Source organism: Orcinus orca, chromosome 20, assembly GCF_937001465.1.
Source record: "Orcinus orca chromosome 20, mOrcOrc1.1, whole genome shotgun sequence".
NCBI lineage: Eukaryota > Metazoa > Chordata > Mammalia > Artiodactyla > Delphinidae > Orcinus > Orcinus orca.
Genome location: NC_064578.1, coordinates 2,631,534 through 2,656,564, shown reverse-complemented (window position 1 = coordinate 2,656,564; position 25,031 = coordinate 2,631,534). Strand labels below are relative to the sequence as shown.

Below are 25,031 nucleotides of genomic sequence, written 5' to 3'. Positions count from 1 at the left end.
TGTCCAGAGAGGACCGAACTCCAGTGAAAAGAGTCAGGTGGCTGGTGTCCTTGAGCATCTCCTACGTGACAAGTATTAACTCGGGTACTGGGTTCAGAGAGCATAAAAGCGGTGATGTATGTAGGGTGCTGAGGAGGGGTCTGGCTGGTTCTCGGGTTGTGATGTCACCTATCACGGTGTGGCTTTTACCACCATTCTGGGATACCTGGCAGGTAGCAAAGGGTGGAGAGAGGATTTTCACCTGCAGAGCTGACAACAGAATGAAACTTTTATGGCAGTCAGGGCAGCCTCAGAGGGGAACTTTCCATCTCAGCAAGAAAAGGCATTCATTTCTACCTGTTTGGGTTGATGGATTTGTCCACTGAAACCCGTTTGAAGAATATATATATATATATATATATATATATATATATATATAACACGACATTTAGTTTGAGTTAAAATAAACCTCAGTAAATATTTTTGTGATCTCTCCTTACCCTGCCACAAATAAAATATAATGAGCTCGACGTTTAGATAATCCTCTGATTTCTCTCAGTAGACATTTTAGATAAAAGACAAAGAGTTTCTTATTTTTGGGTTCATAAAACATTCTACATTTATGGCTTCATTTTTCTGAAATCCAGATCAAAGCCTGGCTGTGAAATTTTACTGTCCCACTGCTCACGGGTCTGTTGACTTACTGCATACTTCAAAATTCCCTTCTTCCCTCTAGACCCTCTGACCACCTTCTTTTTTTTTTTTTTTTTTTTAAAAAAAAGGACATTTGCATTTGGTGCTATTCAGGACCTTGAAGATGTAGATTGGCAGAGTGAGGCTGGGGGAGCTGAAACAACATTTTCCTGGGTTCTAATTAGAAGAATTAACTGTATTCATAGCAAGGCCCTCTCCTAGAGCCCCTGATTCCCCCATGAAGCAAGATGTTCTTGTGCTGAATGCAAGTGAGGTTGGTCATTCATAGCCTGTGATCTCCGCCCCCTACCCCGTTCACTAGATGCCTTTATGATCTTTGTTTATATTAATCCCCGAAGAACTAAGCTTCATTTCATTTTATTTGGTAGAGAAACCCAACAGCGAAAAGTTCAGGAGACCCAAATGTTTCCATAATTGCTTTGAGTTCTGAATGTATTTCAGGCTGACAGCAAAGATAAAAAGCCCCTTGCGGTCTGGTGTTGGGAATCATTTTTCAGTGCTCTGTGTGGGAAATTGAGCCTGGGCTGTAACGGGGTGGGTTCAGGGAGGCTGGAGTTTTCAGACTGCAGTGAAATGGGCCCCGGCTGTCACTTTAAATCATCCCTGCATTTCAGGCCTTGGTATCAATCACACCTCGGATGAACAACACCACGTTGGAAACAAATTTGGGGAGAAGCAAACAGGGGGCGGCCGGGCTCTTGTTTACGTCTTCTGTCGTGTTTCTTAAATTGTTCACATTTTCTTTTTCCACCCACATGGATAATTCCTGCTTTCAGCGGTGACGGAAATGAACAGGGGCCAGAATACTACAAGCTATTCCCATGATGATTGCAGCTGAGACCACAGGCCAAACCATGGATGTGTCATGAGAAAAGCCGGGTCCTGCACAGTTTCCTGGTCTGCAGAGGCTCCCGGGAAGTTTGGAGAACTGGGGTCTTCCTCCCCCATAACAGGGTGGATCCACCCAGGATCTGCTCTTTGACACTGTCTCAACTTTTTACCTTTATTTTTCCCATCTGAATAATGGGCCCATTTTGTGTTGCCACTTCGTATAATTCTAAAAATCTCTGCAAATAATTTCAACATGGCTGTGAAATACACAGGAAATTGAGATCCTTAGAGTGAGAAGAGTCCTGCATAGGGCATTTTCCTAGGAACTCAATGATCATGGCTCTAAACTTTTCCAGTATCTTAGAAGCCATTCCCACATGGAGTTCAGTTTGGGGGGAGATTTCAGGAAGTACTTAGTTTGAGCAGTGGTTCTCAAACTTTTTGGTCTCAGAACCCCTTTACAATCTTAAAAATCACTGAGAGTCCCAAAGAGTTTGGTGTCTTATATCTATTATTATTCACTGTATTAGAATTTAAAGCTGAGAAACATTTAGAAAATTTATTTTAAAATAGCAATAATAAACCCATAACCTGGGGCTTCCCTGGTGGTGCAGTGGTTAAGAATCTGCCTGCCAATGCAGGGGACACAGGTTCAAGCCCTGGTCTGGGAAGATCCCACATGCCGCGGAGCAACTAAGCCCGTGCACCACAACTACTGAGCCTGCGCCCTAGAGCCCACGAGCCACAATTCTGAGCCCTGCATGCCTAGAGCCCGTGCTGCACAACAAGAGAAGCCATCGCAATGAGAAGCCTGCGCACTGCAACTAAGAGCAGCCCCCGCTCGTTGCAACTAGAGAAACCCGTGCACAGCAACGAAGACCCAACGCAGCCAAAATCAAATAAATAAAGTAAATAAATTTATTTAAAAAACCCCATAACCTACATAGTTCACTTTTAATGAAAAATAACAGTATGTTCCCACCGCCCCCCCAAATCAGTGAGAAGAGTAGCATTGTTTTAGCATTTCTGCAAATCTCTTTGATGTTTGTTATAATAGAAAACAACTCAATTTTTAGTCTGCTTCTGACTTTGTTGTAATATTGGTTTGGCCACAAAGTTCATTCGGGATTTTCTGTAACGTGTTACAGAAAAATCCAAATGAAATTTTTGGCCAACCCAATACGTTTTGATTGAAGCATAAGAAGAAAATCAACCGCAGACAGATAGTTGGAGAAGGGAGGAGTATTTTGATAAGGTTCTCCGGATCACCGTAGCTTTTCTTCTTTGATACTACACCAAAGTTTGACAAGTGGCAGTTTCGTAAAGGTTAGTTGCCATGTGGAATCTGAAACCCTGCGAATGGACTTTTGATTCTCTGGCGCATTAAAATCCGTTGGTGTAACTGGCGTCTCTGGCACTCTGAGTGGACCTTTTACCCGAGGAAGGAAGGAAATCACCAAGCGCCCACGCGCGCCCATTCTTTCTGTTACATCATTGAATTCTTTCCCGCATTCGTCCATTATTGAACTGAGCATATAAATTAACCAAATACTATACGAAGCACTGGCAAAAGGTGAAGTTGTCAAAGACCAGCTCCCGCCTCCAAAAGGAGCTGTGAAACGGAAGGAGGCCGAATGGGAGGCAGACAGACCTCGGTTGAAATCCAGCTCAATCTTTCACTGTGTTGATGTTCAGAAGTAAACAGATGTGTGAAGCGCTCCTTAGAAAACAAAACGATTTGAGGTTCAAACAAGTTTGTGAAGCACTTCCTCCCTCATGAGGATTTTGAATGCACAATGGGAAGATAAGGACTCTAAGTCCTTTAGTAAAGAAACTTGTTTAACCCAGCATTTTCCAAACTTACTTCATCACGGGCTCTTTTTCACGAAATGCCTGCTGGCCTGTTGACTGAGCATGAGAACGTCAGACTTGGGTAATCAGACTTGGTTCTGTTGAGGTCTCCTAAATCGCTGGGCACCCTGGAGAATTCTCACCATCAGTGGGCGCTGGGGACAGTAAGGCCTGCTCTGACTGCCTTGCCCTGGGTTATGCCATTTACTTCTTAGAGCAACCTTAGAGGGGAGGGTATCACTACACCTGCTCTACAGCCGAGGAAGCAGAAGTTTAGGGAGGATAATAACTAACGAGGTTGCTCATCGGGTTTCTGGTGAAGCCAAGACTCAACCCAGATCTGGCTGGTAGACACCACCTTGCCTGAGGGTCAGGGTCTCCTTGCTTAGTCTTTTGCATTGACTCGCATTGCATTCTTATTTGCATCTTGCATTTTATCCAATTTTTGGCCTCTTAGTCTTATCTCTTGGCTGGATTGCAAGCCCCTGGAGGGGTCAGGGATGGCTTCTTTGCCAGTTGATTTCTGCTCAGTGCCGTCTCTGTGTGGGTGTTCAACGATGTGCATTAATGGAATGACTGAGCCCACACTGGGCTTCTTTTCCAGCCAAGTGCTCAGTTCCTGGTGCCCTGAGTGTCCGTGCTCTGGTCTTTGGGGCAGGGGTGGACCAGAAGGCAAGCTGATTGTTTTTCTCATCCCTCTGTGAATGCTGCTTGGCACTGAACCCGCCCTGTCTACACACTTAATGCTATGTCTCCCAGCTGCAACCACGCAGAAGACACAACCCAGAGACCCCGCTGTTGTCTCGTCCATGGGGAAGGGAAGACGTTCTTCTAGCGCACACGGCCACAGAATAGATATGAGCCATTAGATGGGCAGCTCCACGGATACGATGCCTAAGAAAAGGGTCAATTCCTTGCTCAACTTCTTAAAGAATGTGTTTGGAAGTGTGATTTTATTAACTCGTTTGCACATCTTCATTTGGTTTCTGCCATGTTCTCAGCACCATGAGTTATTCCAGAGAAGTTTAAGACCCCAGTCCATGAATCTACTCTGAATTTATTTAATCAGAGTTTCTTTGCTGTCAGGGTTTCCATAGATATTTTTTTTTTAAAAGAAAGCCAGAGATCTGATTCATTTTCATGAGTATTTCACGTGAACCTGCTTTCTATCAAATCATCTGTGTTTCCTAGTCTACAAAAAGATGTGTGTTAATTCTTTTCTTTCTCAGAAAGTGTTTGTGAACTTTCAAGGGAAAAAAAACTTGGAAAAATGAATAGCAATTTCAGGAATTTCCAGAGTAAATGAGGCTTTGAGCAGAGCCTATGATCAGTGTGCATAATTCATTAAAAACAAATCACTCTGCAAAATTGGGTAAACCGACATCCTAAGACTGTCTCTGTGTGCCATGTGGCGGCCATTTAGTCCATGGCTGTTGCTAATGAAGCTCTTTATATAAATTTGAGAGTAAACAGATTTGGACAAATTTATTTGCTGGGAAAGCAGCAGTCGCTATCCCTGCCCAAATCACACAGGCCCTTAAAATGTGGTTTGGAGAAAATTATCCTTCTAGAGACGTGTGTGTGTGTGTGTGTGTGTGTGTGTGTGTGCGTGTGTGTGTGCACGCGCGCATGCACGCGCATGCCCATGCGCCCTGGTGTGCATCGTGTAGAATTATTTTGCATTATTGCAAAGCTCTGGAGACAGAGACTCTATGTTTTAAATAACTAATCGCTTTCAAATAGGGGACCAATTAAGAAAACAAGAGCAGTCATGGAACTGAGCTTGTGCTATAAGAACAGCTGATAACATAGTGAACCCTGTTCTATGCCTCGTGTCTTATCATCTTCTCAGCAACCCTGTGAGATACTACAGCCCAGGCTGAGCTAGGGGAAGGGATCTGCACTTTATACATTAAGCATCTTGCAAGCAGCAGACTGAAGACTGAAGAAACTCAGGTTTTTGAGTCCAAAGTATGTGCTTTGAGTCCAAAGTATTGCACTTTATTCATAAATCTGGAAGATTCTTCGGAAGAAAATGAAACTGAGAATGCATACCTTATTTACCAATTTGAATGTAAAAGGGCAATTTTGGACCCATGTGTTCCAGATTAGATGTGGGCCATGTTCATATTCACCTCCAAATTGCATGTCCTGCATTTTATCTTTTGTAGATAGGCATGGTATTTAAAGTTTTTAGTTGTTTCTGTTTTCTTTCTGTTTGTTTTGCTTCATTTAAAAATTATCCTAATAGGAGACAATCAATTTAAGTTCAGAATTATGACTCAAAATGTTCCAGTGAACATAGTTCTGGATTGTCGATGGAGTTCTGCAGGAAGAAAAAACACTGCCACTTTATCTACACAACGGTTCTCGTCTGGCATTGGACAGGGTTCTGTAATGATTTCATGACTGATGTGAAAATGTCACCTAGTCTTAGACATTTAAAATATATTACAGTGAGCTGTGTAAAAAGCAACAACGACGACAACAGTGAAGTTCCACCCTAAAAGCACGTTCCTATGCCGACAGATTAATTCCGGAAGTAACCCTGAGCTCAATGTTTCCAGAGGCAAAGCAAAGGATCTGTGTGGTGCGGTGACCAGGACAGCTCTTAGAAAAGTTTTTCCAACTTGTTTTGCAACCTGGGATCTTGTTATTCCTTTGTTGACTTAGCTGTTTTCACTAGATTTGAAAGTGGCCATTTCTGGCATCCCTCTCTTTCCACTCAGTATGGAAGCCAACCTCAGATACGGAAGTATCTCTTCCTAAACAGACATCCATGCTAGGCTAGGTTCACGGAGAAGTGGTTCGCAAGGGTGAGCCATGACAGCTCGTTATTTTCTCCCTGTGGTCTGGATTCCTGAGGAAAACTTTGACTCCTTTCTGATGCTTTTCCACCTTATTTACTTGGGGAAAAATGACAGAACACGTGAATATTCTGAACGTTTTCCAGAACGATTACACTTGCTGGTGAGCGACTCTTTCACGTTTCCGCCACATAGAACACCATGCCATCCCCCCAGCAAGCCCTTTCTGGGGGAAATCAGGAAGGCAACTCAGAGACCATGAATACCTCAACACGGTGAATTGTATTCCAACGAGAGAAGGACCAAGGACCTCTTGACCGTCCGTGTTTGCCTCAATTTTTTGGAACCATCTTGGAGTCTGCCTGGCTGAGTTTCTGTTCTCTGGTGCTTGTGGGCTGGCTGGCGTTGGCCCTGGTCAGGAGGAGAGCAGAAAAATCCTCAGGGAAAGTACAGGATGTGACAGAAAACTGAGCTGGTGAATCAGGGGTGGGCTGGTCTCCATTGTGTCAAAAGTGCAAGAGTTCTAGAAGGTTGTGGGCAGGAAATGGCATTGCTGAGTCAGAGGAGAGGACCTTGCCCCGTGAGTCAGGACCCTCGACAGACACACCTTGGGGCGCAGACGTAGATGAAGCCCCAGAGACAGCCGCGGAGGGGTTAACGGAAAAGAGAACTCACAAGCTTGTTGAGTGTTACTGCGTCCCAAACCTCAGTGCATTCTAGGGAAAAAGATATCTTGAGATGCGGTCTTGGGCAGGTTCCCTAGAAGCAGACACTGGAGCAAGGTTGTGTGTGAAAGGGGTTGATTCGGAAAGTTCACAGGGAAGACAGGCTGAGGAGGAGTGAGGAAGTGGGAGTGGGAAAGGAAGGAGGCCAGGCCAGGGTGAGGCTTCAAGCAAAAACCTCAGCCACTGGGGTTGCCTGCTGGGCAGCTAGTGTGCCCACAGGTGGTCAGGAGGTCGGAGGGCACGTGGGGGAGGTGCGGGGGCCAAAAGAGCTGACTGCGTGCTGCCCAACTCCACGCTAAGGCCATGTGGGAGTATTTACACCATGGGAATCAGCAAACGCTACAACTCAGGACTTTTTTGGAGAGCTACGCATTTACCAGCCTGGGTGGACCTATGACAATGTCTGGCACAGACACACCCAGCAGACGTTTACTGAGTAGTTCCTGTGTGGCAGGCTCAGGTATAAGTATTCCTCTACACATTAGCTCTGTAGTCCTCACAACGATCCCATGGAGAAAATACTATTTATCATACCCACTTACGAAAGAGGAGACGGAGGCACAGAGACGGCAGGTGATTTGTTAAGGACACGTCAGCCCGTTCATAAGGGTGGAGCTGCAGCCAAAGCAGTAGAGCCCCAGAGTCTGTGCTCTTCAATATGCAATATTCAACCATGGAAAATATACAGGCTTGCGCTGCACAGAAGACTTTCCTTGACGATGAGAAGGCATACGTGTGGAGGTATTCACCGCAACATGACTTGCCGTTGCAAAATATGGGAAATTACCAAAATGCCCACACCTAGGAGATCCAGTTGAATAAACTATGGCCCATCCACACAGTGGAGCCCTACACGGCTGTAAAAAGGAATGAGAAGGTTTGATCCGGACTGATATGGGGCGATATCCAGGGAGCGATGTTAAGGGGAAAAAACCCTGAGTGCAAAACAGAATGCATAATGTGTCATATTTTTGCATATAATACATATTTATTTCGTACGTGTATCTCTCATGTACACAAATAGATATGTATGTGTGTACAATGTGTGTGTGTATGTGTGTGTGTGTGTGTGTGTGTAATATTTCCCCCTCCAAAAGACATGCAGGATGAATAAGCCAAAAATAATTAAGGAGATTGATTACCTATGGGGAGTGGGAACGGGTGAAGGATTACGGGAGGGAGTGGAACTTCCAAGTATGCATTTTTTGAATCGTTTTGATTTTTGGAACTAAGGTACTGTTAATATTTTCCCTATTTAAAAATTTAAATCCATGAAGATGGGGGAAACGTCTGCAAGGTTGTAGGTACGCTTGCTTGTGTGGGCCCTCTTTGCAATGGCGGTCCTGGGCACGAGGGATTGTCACAATTCACTCACACACGTGCCTACGGCTCGTACTGCTCTGAGGGAAGCCCCGTCACAAAGGCTACGACACGGCCCCTGGTGGCTGAGGGCATGGCTGCTGCAACAGAGGCCAGCAATGCGCTCCTGGGATGGCCACGTGTCAAGAAAACGTTCCCAAAGCCCAGATTTGAGGGTACTTGGAAACAGGGAATCATCCAGGAACTGACAGCATCCAGAGACGACTCTCTCCATGTTGCAGAAGACAGCTCTTAGGGGACGCCCGGGCGGCTATGTTCCTCGAGCAAAGAGTCTGGTCGTGACCCCCCAAACAGGGGTCAAGAGGTCACGGTGACAGGCTCTAGGTAAAGACCCTGGAGTTCAGCTTTTGCTCAGATCGGTGTTTGCTGTCCCCCTTTTTGTGCCAGATCCTCTCTCGTGGGGGCTGAAAGACTCGCTGGAGACGGGGCCAAGCGAGTCAGCAGATAAGAGAATGTGAACTTCCCTTCCCACTCTGAGCAGCCCAACCAGGCTGTGCATTTCATGAGAACAGCTCTCTCTTGAGGTTTGTGCTAATTCCTTCTCCCAACTGGGCTGGGAATGCCATCAGACAGCTGCGCTGGTGTGGTCCAGGGTGTCTGCGTCTGTCCTGACAGCCACCGGAAAGCGCGCAAGTCCACAGACACAGGGAGGACATTTCGGGGGCTGGCAGCCGTGTGAAATCAGAGCTCCGTGTTTCAGAAGAAGGGTCGCCTTGCTTGGTTGTCCAGCCCATTCTTGGGACTGGCTCTGATTTCACATCCCTGGTCACAGGGGCTGAGTCACCTTCTCATCTAATGTAGGGGGAAGAGCATCAGTTAGTGCAGACCAACCCTGTATGCTTGTCCTGGTTTCTTCTCTTCCAAGCTGTGTGACCTTGGAGCAGTCCCTTTCCTTCTCTGAACCCCAGATGATACAATGGAAATACTGCTATCTGCCTGCATCCAGGGCTAGACCAGGGTGTCTGCTGAAACCCCTCAACCACTTACCTCTCTGATAACAGCAGCTCTGGGAACTGAACCCAGTCTTGTCCATTCAAAGCCACCAGCCTTGCCTCCCGTCCCAGAAGTCCATGAGGTAAGTGGTTAAAGGTGCAGCTTCCATCTTACTTTGCCTTTTACTGAGCACCTGACTCAATCCCTCTGCCCCTCAGTCCTCTCATCTTTAAAGAAATGGGCCAATAATAGTCCTTTCTCCAGGGGTTGATGAAAGACCAAATGTGTTGAAGTCTCAGAATGGTACAAAGAATGTTGGCTGTTGTGGCCACGGTGCCTCTAGACGCACATCCGTGTGTGCTGAGTTCTTTCCTCCGATTAGCCCGAGGTCTAGGTCGGGAATAGTAAATCCAGGGCACACACTCCACCACGTCCACGGCAGATGTCACCAGTCGCTGGCCTCACCCTTCTCCACAGCCTGGGTGGAGCCTCACACACCCCAGGCAGGCACGGCTAGCTGATGGCAGCTGGCGCGTGGGCCTCGCCGCCATCCACCAGTGTAGGCGAGCGTGGGCCTTTGATCTTCTGCGGGATGGTCTGCTTTGCACGGAAACTGAGGCCACCTTTGCAATCTGGAAGATATCCAGGCGCCTCTCACAGGTTCAAAAACAGACGTCTCCCTCCGAGGCCTCCCCAAATGAGAAGAGCCTCTGTTCCGTCCTGAAGGAACAGGGTCAGATGCTGCTCCCGCTGTCTGGGGTCAGGAAGAACCCTCTGGAGGGAAGGCAGGGCGTGTCAGTGTACAGGATGAGATGATTCAGGGAGGGCAGCAGTGGAGTACAGATCCGCGTTGTGCAGAGGAGGCCAAGGTTATGCAGCCAGTGAGCGGGGAGGGGCCAGGTGCCCCCCGCCTGAAACCGGCCTCCTTACCCCGGGGGCAGCTGCGGGCGCTTCCCCGTGCTCTTACAGCTGTTTAGAGTCTGTAAAGCCGCTAATCCCCGGCCATGTGTCATTCCCAGCCAGTCAATGGGCCTCGCTTCAGCTCCAAGCTGAGAGGCCTGGCTCCCCCTCTGCACACTTAGTGTCCAAATTTCTGATTTAGTGGGAGAAGCCCAGCACGGCCCCCCGGTGCCTTCTCAACCACAGCCAGCGTAGAAGATGCCAGAGACAAAAGGGCCTTAGGAGGCATTTCAGACGGAAGGAGAGGAGAATCTCTTTTCAGCTTCTCCAGGGAAGATCTCAGAAAGAGCTGATCTCTGCTCACCCTCCAGGTGCCGGGACACCACTAACCTTCACCAGGTAAACCTGGAATTCTAAACCTAAGACACAGCCAGAGGGGGGCACTCCTGCTGGGCAGAAGGTGCCGATGGAAAAACAATTTGAACCTTTTTAAGTTAAGCAAGTGGTTTATCTTTGGGTCTTAAATTCTGCAGTAAGTTCAGGATAGAAATGCGTTTCCTCCCAAACAAAGTCTGGTTTACAGTTACCTTGGGGGACAGTGGAAACTCAAGCCGAGCGGCCATGTCTATGCTTTGCTCATGTGCTGGACTCAATCAGGCCTGGGTTTAAATCCCAGCTTGGCCCCTGTTATGACTTGGGACACTTCTGTCCCTCTCTGAGCCTCAGTTTCCTCATCTGGGAGATGGGTGATTCCAGACCGCCAACGCCACTCAGTCATCCCAACCAGAATCTTCCGAAAGTGAAAGGTCCCATCAGGGGCATCCCACATGAACAGGGACCCTCTCAGGCAAATCGGGGCTGTTTTGGGAATCAGCACCGGGGTGAGCTCCAAGACTGTCACCTCGGGTTATGCACTCCTGTTCCAAAGTCCACGTCCTTTTGGACACCCACTCACAGCTCTGAAGTTTGTTTCTGTGGCAAGTGGCACAGAGAGGGAGGGTTGTCATCACTTCTGGAAACACAGGTGAGTTGACTCCGGAATAAAGAAATATTCCATTTTATTTCCGTGTTGCAGACGTGATGCTGGGCGCTTCCTTTGGTGAGGCTGAAGGGGAGCCGCTGTTGTCAGAGGCATCCAGGGGGTGTTTCGAGGACCCCCTCCCGGCCCTGCCTGCTTCCCTCGCCGGAGGGGCCCTGGGACACGGGAACCATTGCCAGGCAGTGAAGGCTTGCTGACGGCTGTCTTCCCTCAGGCTCTTTCCTGACGTTTCTCCATCACCATCTCTGAAGCCACCCGTCCTTTTCAGGAAAAAGAAAAAAAACGCAGTAGTCTGACATTCCAAGAAACCCCAGAAGGAGGAATGTAGAAAATCAAACAGGCTGGTCCCCATCCAGCGGTTCCTCCGGGGAGAGAAACGATTTCGCACGCTAATGGCCGGGCCTCCGACGCTGACATTTTCTTGCAATGTACTTAAGTCCGGTTTGTTTTGCTTTCTGTCTCCACAACAATTACCAAGATTTATTTTTTATTGCTTCGGTTCACGCTGCCAGGACCACACTTCCTTTTTCTCTTTAAAGGAACAGCCATACTGAGCGGAGGGGCCTAGGAAGTGAGCATTTTCAATCGCAAAAATGAAAATAAACAAGGCTGCTTGCCTCTTCTGGAGACGGCCGGCCGCTTCCCCCACGCTCGGGGCCAGAGGGGCTTCTGGCTCTTCTCTGCTTGACACACGGCTTCACCCAGCGACTCGGCGGCAGCGCTCCGCGAGGCGGGTTGTCACAGAGATGTCCTCCCCCGCCAACGGGCTCCTCAGAGGAACCCCGGGCATTCAAAAGGCACTTGGTTCTCAGCCACGGGAGACTGGGCTCCTTGTGGGGTGACAGGGACGAGGTTGGGGGTGCGTCTTTCTCAGAGTTGATGTGGTTTTCCAAGGTGATGGTTTGGAGCTGGGGGACCCCTGTGAGTGTCCAGGTTGTCTGGGTTGGGCTTGTCTGTGTCTTCCCTGCCACGTGGTGATGTGGGGCCATTCCAGCAAGGGCGGGGAGAGAACCGGTGTGTGTGCGTCTCCGCTCCTCGAGGTCCTGGAGGTGTGACCCTGGGAAAGTTACTCACCCTCTCTGAGCCCCAGTTTTGTCACTGGAAGCACCTGCCTCCCTGGGCAGCTGTGAGGACACCCTGAGACCATGGATGGAATGGGCTTGCACAGCCTGGCAGGGGTACCTGGGTCGGCTGCATAATGGCCCCATCTTGAGATGGGAGATGATCCTGGATTATCCAGGTGGGTCCCAGGTAGCAACAGGAAGGGCCTTATAAGACGGGGGCAGGAGGTCAGAGTCTGTGACGATGGAAGTGGAGGTTGGAGGGATGCGGGGCAATGAGCTGAGGGATGCAGGCGCCTCCAGGAGCTGGAAAAGGCAAAGGAGTGACTCTCCTCTGGAGCCTCCAGAAGGAACCAGTCCTGCGACACCTTCACTTGACCCGGTGAGACGCACGTCAGTTTTCTGACCTCCAGACTGTAAGAGAACACGTGTGTTGTTTTAAGCTGAGTTTGTGGTCATTTGATACAGTAGCCCAGGAAGTGAGCACGCAGTGCTGGACCGCTGCTGTCACATCACTGACGGTGGTGATGAGCCTCTTTCCCAGGGCTGTCTCTCAGGTTCCATGTGGGCCTCCAGTGCCCTGAGGCTACACGTTTGTCTGTTCATTCATTCATTCATTCCTGGGAACCCAGAATCTGCTGAGACTCTGCTGGGGCCGACATCTCAGGTGCCCCCTGCCCTTCACTCTCCACCTTGGGCCCGCTCCTAACCCAGAGCCAGAGTTATCCTTCAAAACCAGGTCAGGCCACCCCTGTCCCTGCTTAAACCCCAGAGCCTGAGTCACCGTCTTTCCTGTGCCTTGTGGCGTTCAGCCCCTTCTGCCCTCCCTCTGGCTCTGCCCCCTGTCCCAGGGCCGTGGTGCCGGCCGCCACCCCTCAGTGCACTGTCTTCCCCGGGGGGGCACCTACCTCACTGCCCCCCTTCTTTGGGTCTTTACTCTCGTATCACCTTCTCGACAAGACCCTCCCTGACCACCCTCTCCCCTCCCCTGCTCTCCCCCCATAACTTATCAACACCTGTTTTTTCCTCTTACATTTGTGTTTCTTGCATCCCCTGCTGGAAATAAGCTCCCTCAAGGCAGAGGTTTTCACCCACTTGTTCCCTGTCATGTCCTCAGTGCCTGTACACAGCAGGGGTTCAATAAATATTTGTGGAATAAATGAATGAATATCGGGGTTTAGACCTGATTCCATGCAGCTCCTCAGCCTCGTCTGGGGTCTCACCATCTCACGTTCTACTTGCATTGGCTGCGTGCTGTTCCACACACAGCCCTCACTCAAGCCTCTGTGATTTGGCACAGGTGAACCTTTTCTCTGCCTGGTGAACTCCTACTCTTCCTTCAAAACCCATCTCCTTTGCTGAGTTTCCTCTAAATCTTTCATCCCAGGCTACTTGCCTCTCCCTGTCTTGTGCATTTCTAAAGTACTCTGTGCTTCCTTTCATCGGAGAACTTATTGATCAGAGTTTTATTTTTTTAAACACATCTCTTTCCCTGATCAGACTGTTAAGGTGAATCTTCCTTTTTAGTTTCCTGCACCATTTATCAGAGTCCCTGACACATATAGGTGAACAGAAACAGTGAATGAATGGATGGATGGATGGATGGATAGATGGATGGATGGGGACAGACACCTTGTCTCAGTTGACTCTGGGTCTCAATCATTGAGTGCAATTTTTGGCACATAGTAGGTGTTTAGGAAAATCTCCTATCCATAAGGACAGGGATTTGTGTCTGGTTCAGCGTCTGGCTCGTAGTAGGAGCTCAGTTACGCTTGATGAGTGACTAAATTCGGGGGTCCTGCTTCCATCAGCTCTCTCCCAAAGGCGAATGATGGGCCTGGGGCTGCAGAAGGGGAAGGAACCTCTAGCTGCTCTGGGGCCTCTCCCTCCAGGCTCACACACACACACACACACACACACACACACACATGTTCACATGAATCAGAACATGTTTCACATGGAGAGAGCGGGAGAGGTCTCTGTGTCCAAATCCCCCCCTTTTAATAAGGGCACCAGTCATATTGGATTAGGGCTCACCCTAAAGACCTCATTTTAACTAATTACATCTGCAACAAACCTATTTCCAAATACGGTCACATTCCAAGGCACTGGGGGTTAGGACTTCATCATACGAATTTGGGTGGGGGGGACACAGTTCAACCCATGACACCCTCCCTGACATGGACACCCCCTCCTTCCATCACCGCCATCACAGACAGCACCTTCCTCTGAACTTTCTGAGCATTTTCTACATTCTTCTTTTTCTACATTTGCCATAAATTTAAACCCCATGAAGACAGGGGGTTTGGTCTTGTTTGTACACTGCCGGGTCCCAGCACTCCCCAAATAGTGCCTGGTGCATAATACGGGCTCAATAAATGTTTGCTGAGTGAATGAACAAGAGACCTGACTCCCAAATCCTTCGTTAGACTGTGCACCCACCCAGGGCAGGGACGTGGCAGCTTTATCTGGGCAAACACTCAGTGAATGCTTGGGAAATGGAATCAGATTTTGGTCCAGCGGCGAAATTTCCTGTGACTCAGTAAATCACTTTAACTAATGAAGGAATAACAATCCCAGAGGAACAGAAGTTTCAACTATGCAGATTATTTCTGAGTTTTTAAGAAGTGTCTCTTCAAAGAAATAAGTCCCTGGGGACTGCTGGCTCTCCATAAAGCCTGACTTTCCACTTGCTTAAGTAGCTCATTTTGGCCCTGAGACAAGATCCAGTTGGTGGTTTTTAATAAATAATGTTTTCTGTGTTACAAAAGCAAAATTGAGAAAATTTACAGAAGTACAAGGAATTAAGAAAAAATAACCCATCAGCCACAGACAACCAGATTGTTAATATGTCACTGTATTTCTTCCTGGTCTTTTTTTATATGTCTATTTTTATATGGTGATAAACAAATTTAAGTGCGATTGGGTTGCTGCTTCAATTACACAAAATCCATCTTGACAATATCCTCCAGTTTCCACACAATTCGAAAACCCCAGAGGCGAGAGTCTGGATGGGGCTGGAGGGAGGGGGTGGGGAGGGGCTGAGAGCTTGGGTCTGGGGTGGGAGCGACAGGGCGCAGCTGGTCCTGGGCAACGTTGTTCCCGGAATCCCAGTCCCTGAATGCCCACGTGGACGGCACTATTGAGATGGATGTAAAACAAGGACAAACACAGCGCCATAAAACCCATTTCCTGGCCTGGGCTCCCAGTTCATCTGCAACTTGCACTTTTCCAATTACAAGGCCCTCCTGGAGCACGGGTGGGAAAGTGCGGCCATTTCCCACCAAGCGAGCGGCTCCAGGTCGGCTCGGATCTCGGACAATGCCGTGGGTATTTTGGAGGGGAAATGATACATCCCCACGGCCGAAAGCAATGGGGCCGATTCAGGCTTTGTGGTGGCCGCTGATGTCATTTCAGAGAAAGAGCTAAAAAGCTGCTTTGTTTTTCAGACTGTGTTTCTGAAATTGTCTTCTTTTAAAAAAAAAAATTCTGATTTTATCCCAATGTGGATGTTCCAAACCCCAAACCTCTAATCCAGGCCTGCTTGAAGGCCCCTGCCCTGGGCCGGTGCGGGCGCCAGTGGGAAACGCAGAGGTCACCCAGTTCAGTCTACCGCAGGGCTCGCTGCCGGGACCCTCGTTTGCTGCTGGCCTGTTGGGGGGCCCGCGAATGGATGGAGGGCGGGGAAGCCAGAGAGAGAGGGACATGTGTCTTCTCGCAGGCCGGCGTGGCTATCCAAGAATGCCACAGCGTGTCTTCCAAAGTTCTGCCTTCCGCGAGTGCGGGGGAGGCTCACCCTTGGCTGACATGCTGGGAACGCTGTCGGGCTGGCACTCGAAGCCGGATAAAGAGGAGAGCAGGACAGGAGAGACCAAGCAAAGGCCCCGCCTGCATGGCTGGGGGGTGGAAGGGGTTAAAACAGGCCTCCTCCCAGCCAGAGCGCCCCCTCCGTGACCCCCTCTGGTCTGCCCAGTCTCCCGCGCAGGAAAGGACCAGCACGGCCCCCCTTCACAGTCCCGGAATGTGACATTGCTGTCTGGCGGGTGGAGTATGGTTGACCACTAACTGGCCAGGTCAAAATTGTGCTGGGTTGCCAGGTACTGAGGCCCTACTGTGTGGCTAAGTTGAGCTCCAGGGCCGTCCTATGTGCCATCTCAGTCGATCCTCACGGCAACGCTGTGGGTTATCCATTTTACAGGTGGAGAGATCGGTGCTCAAAGAGGTAAAGGCCACCCCATGGGAAACAGCAGAGCTGGGATTCACGCCTGGGGCTGATGGCTTTTCCTAATTCCTGTACCGCACTGCCTTTAAGTAAAGGATGCCACGGGGGGTTGATATGCCCAAAGATATGCTGACATCCTGACCTCTGGTAGCAGTAAGCGGGACCTTATTTGGAAAAAGGGTCTTTGCAGATGTGATCAAGGATCTTGAGATGACACACGTCCTTATAAGAGACAGAAGAGGAGGTGACACAGGCACAGAGAAGAAGGCTGTGCGGAGACGCAGGCAGGGATTCGGTTCTGCACATCTCTGCTTCTCCCAGGACTGCTCAGAAGGCTGCCTTACAATGCTCACTCTACTGGTGGAAACCCCGAGGCCCTCAGAAATTCGGACGCTCACACCAGGCATGGGCTGTGTGCCAGTTACGAACGCTAGCTGTGTGACAAGCCGCCCCCAACAGTAACATACTAATGCAACAGTCCCGTCAGCAGCTCAGTCAGGGTCTCTCACGCGGGTGCACCTAGACGGGGGCTGGTCGGGGTCGCCTCGTGGGTTCAGCACACCCTTCTCTCTCTGTCCCCCAAACCCCCCCTCCCCATTGTGTCCCCCCCGGCCCGGCCACCCCCAACCCTCTCGCCAGCTACATGTTAGCCATAGAGTGACTGGCCATCTGGGCATCTTAAGTGTCCGTCAGAGATTCCCGCAGTGTCCCAAGATAGAGCAGCAGAGGCTGCCTGGCCTTTTCTAACGCACCTGGGGAGTCACACAGAGCCATGTCTGCCATGTGCCATTCAGGATGCAGCACCCCCCAGACGAAGACCGTCACAGAAAGCCTGGCAGCTTTCAAGTCCTCCCTGACTTGACAGCCAATCCTGGCCCCTCCGGCTCTCCCACGCTGGCTCCTCTGGACACTCTCCTCCTCTGTGTCTCCCTCCTCTGCTCTCCAGCCCCCCGGCCGCAGGGGTTCACATCGTGCCCCGAGAATGCCAGTGAGGACGTTCCCACCAGGGAGCAGGGCCAGCTGTTTTGGCTTCGGAGGCCCCGGCTCCACAGGGGTCTCGTGCCCTCACACCCCCCGTCCTCCCCGGCCATGTGAACACAACTGCCTCCCAGGGAAATACCTGTGATGGTATTTGGACAAATACCCGTGATCTGAGCTCTTCCTGTGACACGGCCACAGAGCTGTCAAACTTCTGAAGCAATACTTTTACAACTGAAGTGTATTTTGGGTGCTGGAAATGTAAACTTCAGTGCTAGAGCAGGTGTGGCCATGGACTCAGCCCTAATGGGAAAAAATGCACAGTCTGTGGATTTCTACCACAGGTTTATATTTTTAACATTTACAACCAATAAACATTAGCTCCAACATCAACATAAGAAAAGGAAGACCATAAATCCTTCCTTTCTAGTAGTAAAGGGAACAGAGTCCCAGACCATAACGCTCGCTGTCATATTTTAATAGCAACTGTTCGCAGACTCTTGCCCCGCGCCAGATTCTGTACTAAGCTCTTTGCATTCATCGTCTCATTGGGTCCTTAAACAACCCTATTACTATTATTATTCCCATTTTACAGAGAGGGAAATTGACGCTTTGAGATGGATAGTCGCTTGCTCAAGGTCATATGTCAGCAAAGGGCAGAGCCAGGGCACGAACACCCGCGTCACTAAATGAATACTGCATTCAAATCCCTGTCACGGAAGCTGTAAGGGGGCAGAGTATTTCAGAATCTACACACGGGCATTTACCGAAGTATCTGATTGGAATGCTCCGCCTTCGAACAAGTTGATCGTCACATGAAACTCGGAGGTACTGGGGCTGAGGGGGTTTGACAAAATTGGGAGCTAGTAGATGGCTTTGTCCTGGAGCTCAGCCCTAGACCAGGGACAAGTGAGGTATTGTCTTAGGGGATTCCTTAGGCACAGGGGAAGCAAGAAAAGGCAAGGAGATGCTCCTTTTGTGGAGAGAGATTCTGAACAGGAAACAATAGAGAAGACCAATGATCCGCAAAGCTGGTTCTTTGAGAAGATCAATAAAAATAATAAACATCAGATAAACAACAAGGTCCTACTTATAGAACAGGGAGCTATATTCAATATCCTGTGATAAACCATAATGGAAAATAATATGAAAAAGAATATATATATGTATATATTTATGTATATGTACAGTCACTTTGCTCTATTGCAGAAATTAACACAACATGGTAAATCAACTATACTTCAATAAAATTTTTTAAAAAGCAATGTCAAACTAAATAAAAAACAAAACTCAAGTACAAAAAAAAAAAAAATGATAAACATCTAGCCAAGCTGATCATGAAAAGGAGAAAAGACACAAATCACCAGTATCAGAAATGAGAGCATTGACACCACTACAGATCTTACAGACAACTTGGAAAAAGTGGACAAATTGCTTGAAAGACACAAACTACCAAAGCTAACTCTAAAAGAAACAGATGATTAGATAGATAAGAGCGCTCTCTATTAATAAAATTATATTCGTAGCTAGAAACCCTCCCACAGAGAATACTCTAGGCCCACAGGGCTTCACTGGTGAATTCTGTCAAACATTTAAGTTGAATAATTATCTCAATTTTACCCAAACTTTTCTTAAAAAGCGAAAAGGACTCAGTTAACGAATCAGCAGTATTACCCTGGTACCAAATCCAGACAAATTTTAAGAAAAGAGAACTACAGACGGATATTCTTCACGAACATGGAAGCAAAAATGCTAAACAAAATTTAGGAAATCAAATCCAGTGATATAAAAAAAGGAGAATGCATTGTGACTAAGTGAGGTTTGTCCCACGAAGGCAAGATTAATTGATTAGAAAGTCAATGTAATTCATCATATTAACAAACTAAAACAGAAAATCATACGATCATCTCAATAAAGATAGGAAAAACGTCTGACAAAATCGAACACCCGTTCCTCATTAAAAAAAAAAAAACTCTCAGAAAACAATGACTAGAAGGAAACTTTCTTCCCTTGAAAAATACAAACTATCACAACCTCACCATACACCAAAGTTAACTCAAAATGGATCACAGATCTAAACATAAAACCTAAAACTATAAAACTTCTGGAATATAAGGATAGAACATCTGTGACCACGTGTTAGGCAAAGATCTCTTAGATTTGTCATAATCTATAGCTTTTACATACACGTGATCTGTGCATGAACAGTGTGAAATTTTGAATTGCATTAAAATTCAAAACTTCTGCTTTCAAAAGACTCTGTTAAGAGAATTGAAAGACAAGCTCTATCATGAGAGAAAATATTTGAAAATCATAGATCTGATAAAGGACTTTTATTCAGAATATATAAAGAACTCTCAAAACTCAATCATAAGCAAACAAGCAACCTGGTAGAAAAATGGGCAAAAGATCGGAACAGGCACCTCACCAGAGAAGATCTATGGGTGGCCAAGAACCACATGAAAAGACGCTCTGCATCATTAGCCATCCGGGAACTGCGCCTAAAAGCCACAGTGAGGTACCACTGCATACCTGGGAAGACAGCCACATTGAAGATGGACCACACCTGTGCGGGGTCTTCCTCAGCTCGTTGCTGGTGAAACCTGGTGGAGTTTCTGGAGGTAAAAGCCACGAAACCGTGGATGTGCCCTAAGCCTGCAGCCCTGGGAGTTTCTCATGCTCACAGCAGCCCACACTCAGCCTCCAGCAACTTGTCATTTGAACAAAATGTTCCTCCCAGTTTACGGCTCCTGCAGCTCCCGTTGCAAGGAAGTACATGGTACTTACGACCTTCTGATGGTTTGCCCTTTGACCCCAATTCTCTGACGTGTCCGAGAAAAGTCATCGATCTTCAGGTTGTTCAGGATTTTTCTTCTGGTAAGAATGGAAGTGATGCCGAGCTGTTTACATGCCAAAGCTGAAACTGAAAGTCAGGACAACCACTTTGGAGAACAGTTTCGCAATGTCTTAAAGAGTTAAACATACAGCTGCCACACGATGTGGCCATTCCACTCTTAAGTATGTATCCAAGAGAAATGAAGGCAAATGTAGGTAGCAGTTTTGTTTATAATAACCTCAAACTGGAAACAACTGAAATGTCCATCAACGCATGAATGGATAAGCAGAATTCTGTTATATCCACATAATGGAATATTACTCAGCCATAAAAACAGCAAAAACTATTGGTCCCTGCTACTGTACATCAACTATAATTAAATAATTAAAAAAATAATTTAAAAAATTAAGATAATTTTAAAAAAAACTATTGAAACATGCTACAACATAGATGAATCTCGGAAGAGCTGCCAAATGAAAGAAGCTACGCAAAGAAGAGTACATAGTTTATGACCAGATACATAAAATTCGAGACATCTATAGGGACAGGAAGCAGATGGATCACTGCCAGGGGATGAGGCACTGCTGGGTGGAAGCAGGAGGGAGGGATGGTACAGGGGCATGAGGGACATTTAGGGGATGACCGTGGTGATGGCTGCACAAGCACGTACACACGCCAAGACTTACTGAATGGATCACTTTAAACGTGCAATTTATTCCATACCAATTATACCTCGATTAAGCTCTTTAAAAAAAGAGTCTGAACAAAGAAATATTGCCCTATTAGAGATGTTTTTCTTTTCTAAGAGGGAGGGCCATTAGAAACTGCATCTAATCTAGACATTAGAGATTTTCAGCTGTGATTCTTGAAGCCTGAGGCAGAATATGATTTGCAAAGACGGCCACCACCGTGTCTCATGCCCAGGTGCTCTTACACGTGACCTGCCTCTATAATGCTGTCCCCTCCCCTTGAACCTCGTGACCTTGTGACCGCCAGTAGAAAGGAGTGGAGGAAACACTGCATGATGTCCGAGGCTAGGTCACAACAGGTCATGCAGCCTCCACCTGGTTCTCTGGAAACTTTTCTTAGGGGAAACTGGCCACCAAATAAGCATTCTGAGCACACAGAGACCCCCATGCTGGAGAGGCCACGTGTGGGCACTCTGAGCGACAGTCCCAGCTGAGGGCGCAGCCAACGGCCACCATCGACCTCCAGCCATGTGAATGGAAGACCTGGGATGTCCAGGCCAGGGGGGCCATCAGCTGCCTGCAGCCCAAGCTGACACCTGGCTGCACCCCCACGGTAGACCGCGGGGGAACTGCCCAGCTGAGCTGCTAAATGCCTGATCTGCAAAATCGTGAACAAAATAAAAGGGCTTTTGTTTGATACCAGCTTGTTCTGGGGTAGTTTGTTACAGGGCAATAGTGGCGAGACAGGACGCTGTCAGGGATCACCGTACAGCAGGCAGAGGGCAGAGGATCTAAAGGGGTGGGGGCTCTGGGACATTTGCTCAGATAAGGACGACTTTGATTGGTTGAGGAAAAGGTCCTCTGATCCAGCCCAAGCCCTTCACCTTGGAGATCAGGTTACAGAGGAATGGACAGAATAAAACTAAGTTAGGACAGTTTATATGGCTAGTAAGTGGATGCGCTGGTTCTCACAATTGAACCTTACAACTCCGAGTCCAGGGCTCCAACCTCAGCACTTCACCCACCCATTGGGCCATGGGTTAACCCCCAGGTCGGTGCGGTACTCTTTTAACGGACCCACTATCATCTCAATAATATAGACTTTAAAAAAAAATGCAAGTTGTTGATCTTCCAAAAGCAAATCTATTTATTAGAGTAGCGTCATCAGCCCTTGTATTTATGAACTTTCAATGCTGATTTGAGAGAGCTGCTTTTAATCCAGCAGATTATTCCCACGTGTGTGATGTGTGACTATAACTTTGTTTTTAAAACATTACCTAGGGAAGCACGTCTTTAAGAAAGTTGTAGAAAGAACACAGCGCTCTCGCCCACATATATTTCGTTCCAGTTTCCACCTATGCAGTGCTGGCAGCTCCTTTGAGCATCTGCTGTGTTACCTGTTCCCTTCTTCCCCTGTAACGCCAGGGACTTCGGCAGGCCAGTAAGCCACAGTCGGGAATGCATTCAGAGACCATTAGTACAGGAAGCAGGGTGAGATCCAAAGAAACCATGAGCCAGTGAGTTGGAAAACACTCCATGAAAGGCCTTTTCAGCCTGTTTCTTTCAGGAGGAGTTTGTTTTTGGATTAAAGGCGTTTATTCAGGTATTCACAAATACCCAGGCTCTGCACCAGCTGGAGAGTGGAAACCCGTCCGTCATGATCAATTGCTGTGCAGGGGACTGGCATGTTCCGACTGGGGAATACATGGATGAAAGCGGCGTAATTAAGTGACACGCCTTCAAAGGAGATGAAAGGCCCAAAACATCCTCAAAAACGTAGGCAAAAATATACCCTGAAATCACTACTTTCTTTATTTTGGATGTAGCAGTTCCAATTAAAGGCTGGGTGTCAACGGCATGGAATGCAGCAGTCTTGCACTGGGGTTCTTTCATTCTTTTTCTTTTTTTCTTTCCTTGCTGGGGGAAGAAAAATGATGAAGTGTCATTCCTATATTTCCTCCACTCCATTGGCAAGTGGTGTAAATTCCTCCCTCCTTAAAGGAACCTTAGACTAAGTTGATGCTTTCATGGCCTTCCACTCGGGGAGGAGAGGGGATGAGAGGACCAGGAGCTAATGGCACAAGTATCTGACAGCCCCACCCCGTCCATCAAATTTTTCTCTGAGCTTTCTGAATGGCTCATTTGTATTCTCAACTCCTTTGCTTAAAAAACAGGGTCTTTTCTCTGTTTATATTGCTAAGAAAACACACAAAGTTCCATAATCTTCTTGCAAGCTCCTTTTCCTTAGACAATTCTTATTCTCTGATTTTGTTAAATTCAGGAGACTGGCAGGTTCTGATGATGAGGGAGTTCTGTAGCTGGGGGATCGATCCATCTACTCCCCTCCACTGTTCATTTTCAGATGAGAAAATGGAGCCCCAGTGAGGTTGGGTGTCTTCCTCCGAGCAGCAGGACTAGAGGCAAAAGAGAAATTTGGGGGATTTCGATCCCCACGTGAGTGCTCTCCCCACTGTTCAAACTATTCCTTTTCCCTTTGCCTGTATTTTTAATCCTTTAATGGTCACACTCTGACTGCGTTTGCAGCACTCATTAACACATATTTAAATAATTATGGGAAAATCCGCGTTTTATGCGTCCTTAAGCACTTTGCCCTCTGGGTTTCTGCAGCTGGATCGCGGAGCTTCAGCGATTTGGCACACTGTAATGGGCGCTCTGACGGCCTCTTCTCCCGTGTGGTCTTCAAGCAGCCGCAGAACACCTGCCTTATTGAGCCCTGGGTCTCCAAGATGCTCGCACAAACACTTGGCTTTTTCTTTTTCTTCTCTCTCTCGCTCCCCCTTCCCTTTCCTGCCTGAATTCGAGGGTGCAGGATGAATGTGCTATTGAAAGGCCATTTTGACAACACCACTAAATATGGATTCCTCTTGGTTGCCAGGATTTCTCCAGTTTAGATCAGGGCTGCATGGAAGGGGATGGGAAGGTATTCATTGCCAAGACAGTGGTTATAGCTTGAAGTAGAAAACATATATATATATATATATATATATATATATATCTCCTGAGGTAGAAGACATAAGTATATAGGTATATATAGATAGACAAATATGTCTTCTTTGTCTATGTGTGTGTGTGTGTGTGTGTGTATCCAAACGTGGAATCACACTGTCATGTGCTGTTGTAGTAGAACATTATATTATGCTCATTTTCCTTGTCAATACGCCTAAAGTTAATGGCATAATATTTCATCATATGGAGGAGCCATCAACTTCAAAACCAAGTGTCTGCTGATGGACAAACAGAAACGTAGTTTGTTTATTTAATTTTGCTATTATTGACAGCATTTGATAGACACCTTTGCATACATACGCACCTTTTCAATCTGGTCTGAACACTTACTTGGGACAAATTCCTACAATGTTGTCCTATAAACGTCTGCACATTTTAAATGCTGACACATATTGCTCTTATTGGGGTATAGTTGCTTTACAATGTTGTGTTAGTTCCCACTGTACAGCAAAGTGAATCAGCTATACAGATACATACACCCCGTCTTTTTGGATTTCCTTCCCATTTAGGTCACCACAGAGCATTGAGTAGAGTTCCCTGTGCTATACAATAGGTTCTCATTAGTTATCTATTTTATACATAGTATCAATAGTGTGTATATGTCAATCCCAATCTCCCAGTTCATCCCACCCCCTTCTTTCCCCCTTGATATCCACACGTTTGTTCTCTACGTCTGTGTTTCTATTTCTGTTTTGTATATAAGATCGTCTATACCAATTTTTTCAGATTCTACATATATGTGTTAATAAGTGATATTTTTTTTTCTGACTTACTTTACTCTGTATGACAGTCAAAAAGACACCTGCAACCCAGTGTTCACTGCAGCACTATTTACAATAGCCAGGACACGGAAACAACCTAAATGTCCATCAACAGAGGGATGGATAAAGAAGATGTGGTTCATATATACAATGGAATATTACTCGGCCATAAAAAGGAACGAAATTGGGTGATTTGTAGAGACGTGGATGGACCTAGAGCCTGACGCATACTGCTCTTGAGAAAGGTGGGGGTGATTGAGAATTCCATCCCCTGTGTTAGAGGACGCCCACTCCCCCC

The 25,031-nt window shown here is 47.4% G+C and overlaps 1 long non-coding RNA gene across 1 annotated transcript in view; it reads right to left on the bottom strand.

Annotated features, from left to right (window-relative positions):
• LOC117196699 (uncharacterized) overlaps positions 1-25,031 on the bottom strand; it is a 71,075-nt gene that overhangs the window by 35,106 nt on the left and 10,938 nt on the right. The window contains exons 4-5 of the long non-coding RNA XR_004477007.2: positions 20,208-20,343; positions 6,449-6,593 (exon numbers count right to left, since the gene is read on the bottom strand). This is a non-coding gene — a long non-coding RNA (uncharacterized LOC117196699). The remainder of the gene's footprint in view (positions 1-6,448; positions 6,594-20,207; positions 20,344-25,031) is intronic.